A 7,698-nucleotide genomic window follows, 5' to 3' on the forward strand; every position below is an offset into this window, starting at 1 on the left:
AACACTGACAGAACTGCTGGTAGAAAGAGCTGAATCCATTACTACAGCTGGAGAATTCAATACCCTCTATCAGGCACCAACAGATCCAGCATACAGACATTCAGTAAGATCACATACGACCTGAACAGCACCACCAATCAACTGGATCCATTACCATCTGTAGAATACTTCATCCAACAGAAGATTATACATTCCTGTCAAGCTCACATAGAACATTCACTGAGACAGGCCCTATTTGCGGCCATAAGATACATCTGATCAGCCACAATAACAGAAATCATAGGAAGTATGTCCTCAGACCACAAATGAGTCAAATTAGACCTCACAAACAGAAAGATAGCTGGAAAATGACAAAAACATTGTAGATTAAATAAGCTTCTAAAGAACACATGGGTTAGAGGGGAGGTTGGTGGGAGGATGGGCAAAAGAGGGGATCAAGAGTACACTTATGCTGATGAGCACTGAGAAATGTAAAGAACTGTAGAATTGTAATGCACACCTGAATCTAATATTACATTGTATGTACATTACACTTGAACTTAAAAAATATATGGGTCAAAGAAGACATTTCTACAGAAATTTTTAAATAGTTCAGTCTAAATGACAGTGAAAATTGAACAGATTAGAAGGAAATTTGTAATACTGAGTGCATATAAAGGCACAGTGAGTATAAAAATTTCTGCTTATTTATGATTTAAAAAATATAAGGTACTTTAGTATACTAACAGCAAATACAGTTCTCCAGAGGTAAATTAGAAATGCACAAATTCCCAGGGAGGCAGTAATAATGTTGTGTTTCCACAGAATTCCAGACACATCAGAGCCAAGAGAGAAATGGTAGGATAAAATATGGAGAAGCTGAAATAATATTGGAGACAATGAGGAATCCATCAAAGACATTTACAATATATCTGTCACAAAGAATCATCTTTACAAACCCTCAAGCAATCTCCAGGAGACTTTCAAATGCCTCCTCAAAGGAGGAGGACAGATGGCTTAGAAAGGAGCAGGAGCAAACTTTGGGAGTGATGGAGTGTGTTTATTCTCTTACTGTGGTGATAGCTTCATTACTCCTTATATGTCAAATATCAACAAATCATTTCCTTTAAAAAGGTGTTATTATACATAAATTACACCACACTGAAGCTATAGCAAAACTAGAATGGACAACACTTAGGGATTTTATTTTGCTGACACATTCCAAATACTTTCTAAATAGTTAACCTAAGAATTTATAAACCAACTTAAAATAGAAAAATACATAATATTAAACATATGATCGATAAGAAGTCAATGACTTCTAATGTACATTCATAAAGAACCTAAACTCCTTTTGAATATCTCCAAAAATATGCCCAAAATTTATGAAAGAATGGGAGAAAGTAACAATAAAAAAATGTACTAGAGATACAAATGAGAATGTTATATAGACAGATGTTTACAGATAGGGACATAACTGTGAGTGATGGGTAGTTGCTCTTATAAATATGGAATTATTATTCCAAACAAATTATACTTCTTTTTCGCTTCCTAAACACATTGACATTTTCTTTCAATGTTTACTTTGATACCGAATCGCAGCCCAAAATGTCAAATTTCTGAAGTAAATAAAGATTTGCATAATCAGATGATCTTATATATTCTGATGATATCTATGAGATTTTAAGTTCCTTGATTACACCCGTCAAATAGCCAATGAAAGGAATTCACGTTCCTATTTCAGAGTATTGCACCTAAATCAATCAATAACAACTATGAAAATTAACTTCTAAAAGAATACAAAAGTCCTGGATATGGTCATCAAAACAAAAGAACACATATCATTTTACAAAAACTAGACTTACCTGTATTTTAGGAGCAAACACACACACAAAGCAATTCACACAAATTCATATACGAAGCTTTAATTTTGTACAAATGAACCTTTCTAGAAAGTAGCCTCCACAACGTATACCATTTGTTTCTTCAGCTCTCAAAACTCAGGTCACTCTAATGCATGCTGGTGGGAAATGCACACCGTCTTTGAGTGGCCACTGTCTGAAAGAGAGCAGGCGCTGTCAGCACAATGATCATGGGGATCAAATGCACCAAAGGCAGGCCATATTGATATGAATGTAAACCATCCTCAGTCTTGGGTACCCTTGAAACATCTGGCAGCTGTCTAGCTGTTAATATTAGTAATTGACTCCTTTTTTTTTTAAATTTATTGTCAAGTCAGCTAACAGTGTATACAGTGTGCTTTTGGTTTTGGGGGTAGATTCTATGATTCATCGCTTACATACAACACCCAGTGCTCATCCCAACAAGTGCCCTCCTCAATGCCCATCACCCATTTCCCCCTCTCCCATTCCCCCCCATCAACCCTCAGTTTGTTCTCCACATTCAAGAATCTCTTATGGTTTGCCTCCCTGTCTGAAACTATTTTCTCCCCTTCCCTTCCCCCATGGTCTTCTGTTAAGTTTCTCAAGTTCCACATATGAGTGAAAACATATGATATCTGTCTTTTTCTGACTATACCCTCCAATTCATCCATGTTGTTGCAAATGGTAGGATTTCATTCTTTCTCATTTCCAAGTAGTATTCCATTGTATATATATCCCACATCTTTATCCATTCATCAGTTGATGGGCATTTGGGCTCTTTCCATAATTTGGCTATTGTTGAAAGCATTGCTATAAACACTGGGGTACATGTGCCCCTATGAATCAGCTCTCCTGTATCCTTTGGATAAATCCCTAGTAGTGCTATTGCTGGGTTGTAGGGTGGTCCTATTTTTAATTTTTTGAGGAACCTCCACACTGTCTTCCAGAGCGGCTGCACCAGTTTGCATTCCCACTGACAATGCAAGAGGTTCCTATTTCTCCACATCCTTGCCAACATCTCTTGTTTCCTGAGTTGTTAATTTTAGCCACTCTGACCAGTGTGTGGTATCTCAATGTGGTTTTGATTTGTATTTCCCTGATGATGAGTGATGTTGAGCATCTTTTCATGTGTCTGTCAGCCATCTGGATGTCTTCTTTGGAAAAGTGTGTATTCATGTCTTCTGCCCATTTCTTCACTAGATTATTTCTTTTTGGGTGTTGAGTTTGGTTAACTCCCTTATAGATTTTGGATACTAACCCTTTATCTGTCATTTGCAAATACCTTCTCCCATTCCGTCAGTTGCCTTTTAGTTCTGTTGATTGTTTCCTTTGTAGTGCAGAAGCTTTTTATCTTGATGAGGTCCCAATTGTTCATTTTTGCTCTTATTTCCCTTGCCTTCAGAGACGGCAAGAAATTGCTGTAGCTGAGGTCAAAGAAGTTGTTGCCTGTTTTCTCCTCTACAGTTTTGATGGTTTCCTGTCTCACATTTAGGTATTTCATTCATTTTGAGTTTATTTTTGTGTATGGTGTAAGAAGGTGGTCCAGTTTCATTCTTCTGCATGTTGCTGTCCAGTCTCTTCACTACATTCTCACAGACCATGGGCCATGACCAGGGGCAGGTGGGAAATTCAAGAAAAGTTAGTTTATGCAAAACTCAGAGATGGGTAGGGAGAGAAAGCTGAACTGATCTATAAGATGCAGCCCAGGTAGAGGAGGAAAATTCTAATAAAGACGACCAAGAAATTTCCTCCTCTGTAGTCTCAAAAGAAACAGAATAGATTCTATTTTGACTAGAGTTATTCATGGGGGATGAGTCTGCCTCAGTACAAGGGTTATTCCAGACTAGTGGGGCTTTCCAGATCCAGCTCTATGAATCTGGTGCCTGCCAATCTAAAGAAGTCTACTTATTTCTATGGGTGTTCCCTGTCTCTCTCCCCTGGGGGGTACAGATTTTGATGTTTTAAAAATGTTTATGTATTTTGAGAGAAAGAGGAACCATGCAAGTGGTGAAGGGACAGAGAGAGAGGGAGATAAAAGAGTCCCAAGCACGCTCTGAGCTGTCAGTGAAAAGCCCAATATGGGGCTCAATCTCACAAACCACGAGATCATGACCTGAGCCAAAATCGAGAACCACACACTTAACTGTTGAGCCACGCAGGTGTCCTACAGGTTTGCCTTTTCATGAGGAAGTGAAACATTCACACTGGGATCCAGGTGTATCTTTATATTCAAACAATCCTACAGACATTTGGGAACTTTTTCCTTTGGGTAATTCAACACTCTGCACATAGATGGCTAAAGAAAGGACAAACTCCTTCACTTCCTGATCAGGTCGCTCCTAGTGATTTACTTATTGTACATGTCCCAGCAGGGTGCAGCTAGTTTCTGCTGGGCTTCTCAGAGCTCCCATCAATGAGGTGGGACAGAGTACCTAGGGGCAGCCTCCCAAACCACAAAGAATGGGCTGACCAGAAGTTCTTAAAAGCCAACAAACCAGGAAGCACAGAGCACAAAGGACATTTCACTTCTTAACCCTCTCGTACAAACACCAATGCTTCAGATACCACTGTTCCCAGGGCTACCAAACTTCACAAATATGAACAGTGTGCTGATAGGAAAACAAATCACATCTAAGATGGACCCTAAACTTACATGGCTTGAATCAGGATCTTGACAGGGCTTCCAGGAGCCAATCTAATGTGCATAGATGCTATTAAATAAGAGTTTGTGACATTTTTGAAAAACAATTTTAATGAGATATAATTCACATATCATATAAGCCCCTATTGAAGACTAAGATCTCAGAGGCTTTTAGTATCTTCATAAATCCTTCCTTCTTGACATTATGAATATACTCTTTTCAGGTTTCCATCCTGTCAATGCTGATCTTTTTGGTCCAAGAAGCACAGACCAGACCCAGAACAGAATGTGGACAGCTGTGGCCACAACTACTTCAGGCTGGTGGAGAAACCTGCCCTGTGGTCCTCAGTCTTCAGGAAGAACTGAAGTTCTTCTGAAGTTCCCATCAAGAACCCCATGAAAAAGCTGTTGTTTAACCACAGTGTGAATGAACTCAATACGAAGGAAGAATCCACCGATGTCCCATGATTACTCACATTTGGGTTTGAGTAACTGGGACACAAGAGCATGAGTAGACAGACAAAACAGCTTCTGTACCTTCATGTCCTGGTTGTATCAGGCGGCATAGGGGCACCAGGGAGGAGGTGGGGGTGGGAATGGAGTGGGGTGGTAATTGGAGTTGGAGGTGGTGTTTCAGTAAGGGTGAGATTGGGGAGGGGGTGTGTCAGGAGAAGAAGGAGGTGAGGGACAGTACCAAGATTAGATCAAGTACTAGAGTAGGGTGGGGGGGGGGGTGGGGTTCAGACAGGTTAGTTGGTCAGCAGGTCAATAAATCACTAGGTGAGCAGGACACAAGTAGCAGCTGGAGCAGAGGAGGATCCATCTATGTTCAAGCCTTCAACTCTCTGAGCATTGCTTTAACAGCCTGTAACCTTTATTCTCTCTCTCTCTCTCTCTCTCTCTCTCTCTCTCTCTCTCTTGACCAATCAGCTCCCTTCACCCCTGGTAGATCAACACAGACACCCAGCGTGACTTTATTTTTTAAAAAGCCACTTCTCACCTACCACATCACCACATGCCATCCCAACGACTGCTGCTCTCTGGAACACTGGCAGACCTTCTGGTTTCTGGTCCCTCCCAACCCAGGTCCCTTTCCCCTCTTCTCGGAGCTCTCTCCCTCCTTTCAGAACTCCAATGAAATACATAAGCAGAATGAGAGTTTTCAACCCTCTCTAACTCAAAGAAGACATAACATCCATAAGATATAGATCTTGCTAGCAACCATCTGAAATCCCACAGCAATATCCATATATGTGTCCACATCTACATATAACACTGTGGAGGACACATTAACTTTAGGCACATAGGCTACAGATATAAAAACTCATACTACTTATCTTGGCCATACGTGAAATTTCAATATATTCCAGAGGAATGAAACACACAGAGCATCTTTTGGTAATATAATGTGCTAGAAATCGCTGCTAAAAAGCTAACTAGAAATTCCCGTATGTTTAGTAATTGAGAAGCCCCTCTATAAATATGAATGAAGAAATCCCAAAGAAAAAGAGCTATATTTGACTGAATGAGCATGATAAAATTATAATCAAATATGTCTCCAGACCTGGAATATCCTGAAATATTGGTGTGAGAAGGCTGTCTGGTCCCCAAATCATCTCTAATTGGCCTAGACCTTTTAATACCTCAAATAGTGGTCGATCTGTCACTTGTCTATGTGACCCTCCTACCCACTAGGTTGGACTTTACATTATGAACCCCACAGGGGGAATAATCCAAGCTGACTCTCATGGCATCTCCTGGGATCTGCAGGAATGAGAGCATTTTAAGATAAATAGTTCATCAGCTTATCTCTTGGGGGCCCTGGGACAACACCCATATTGTTAGCAGCACCAGGTGTGCTGGGCAGGGAGGGCCTAGCAGGTGGCCAGGGTCACCCCAATTATAACTGGAGCAGGGATCAAGGAAAGAAGCAGCAGTGAACAGAGACTGGGGGCCTTGAACAGGTGAGATCATTCATGGAGGTAAGGTAGTGTCCCCAAAGCCAGTATCAGCTTCCCATCTGGAGAGCCCTTTGTGGCCCCTGGGGGCAGGGCCAGGAGCTTAGAGTTTGAGATCCAGTGTGCTGCTTACCAGCTGTGTGACCCTGGGCTGTGTTCTTTCAGTAAAATGGTGTCCTTCCGTGTCCATGCCTGTGTCCATAACTGTGCTATGGACAGGAGGAAGCCACGTCCTAAGCACCTTTGCACATTAGTGTCACCATCTCTATGTGATGCAGGGTCATCGAGCCCAATGGTCATGAATGAATTCTTGAGACATTTTATGGTGCAAAAAGGTGTTTTAATTATACCACAGGGACAGGACCCATTGGCAGAAAGAGTTGTACTTGGAAGGTAAGGAATGACTGATTGTATACTTTTAAGTTTGGGGGATGGGGAAGGTAGAGATAACCTAAGTCTCTAAAGGGATTTGTGCATGTTAGAGAAGAGTCACGGGATCCTGGAGTTCAGGCTGTTGTGAAGCCAGTTGCTTTCAGTCTCTAGCAAAACATCAACATTAAGGCAGCCATGAGCACTTTGAGCAGGGCCACGCTCTGCATGTCTCAGGGATTTATCAGTGGGCTGCAAGTTGTGAGAAAATATAATTTTGATTATGGTTCTCTTGTCTTTGTTCTCCTCATTCCCCCACCCCCGAACAATTTTTTAAGCTTATTTATTTTGAGAGAAAGACAGAGTGAGCAGGGGAGGGGCAGAGAGAGTGGGAGAGAGAGAATCCCAAGCAGCATCCACTCTCATATTGCTGAGCCCGATGCAGGGTTGAACTCACACCATGAGATCATGGCCTGAGCTGAAATCAAGAACCAGAGCCTTAACTGACTGAGCCACCAAGGTGCCCCCTGCCCCCTGAACAATTCTGACCTTTAAATCTTTAAGATTGTTGAAGGCAGGTGGAAGGCCTCATCTTCTGTAGCATCTTGCTACTGAATAGAGACCTACAGATGTCCCTACCTAATGGGTCAACATTGATTAGTCAGGAATGTATAGGGGAGTTAGGAAAAGTGGAGGCAGCCAAGTCTGCTGTGGACATCAAAGAAATATCTCTGTGGATGGTAAGGACCATCTGTCAACCTGAAGTTATTGTAGTGATGGAGTCTTGGCACCAAGCACAGAAACTCTGGAAAAGGCAACATATGAGGATTAGTATGGCTATAAGAATGAGAAGTCCAACAAAGAGATC

At 41.4% G+C, this 7,698-nt stretch overlaps 1 long non-coding RNA gene across 1 annotated transcript; it reads left to right on the forward strand.

The window, feature by feature from the left end:
- The first annotated feature begins 2,617 nt into the window (after positions 1 to 2,617).
- On the forward strand, positions 2,618 to 7,120 carry LOC131497237 (uncharacterized). The gene is made up of 2 exons (XR_009254823.1): positions 2,618 to 3,354; positions 4,728 to 7,120. It is a non-coding gene; the product is annotated as an uncharacterized LOC131497237 (long non-coding RNA).
- Positions 7,121 to 7,698: the final 578 nt, after the last annotated feature.

This window comes from Neofelis nebulosa, chromosome 16 (genome assembly GCF_028018385.1).
Source record: "Neofelis nebulosa isolate mNeoNeb1 chromosome 16, mNeoNeb1.pri, whole genome shotgun sequence".
NCBI classification, from domain to species: domain Eukaryota; kingdom Metazoa; phylum Chordata; class Mammalia; order Carnivora; family Felidae; genus Neofelis; species Neofelis nebulosa.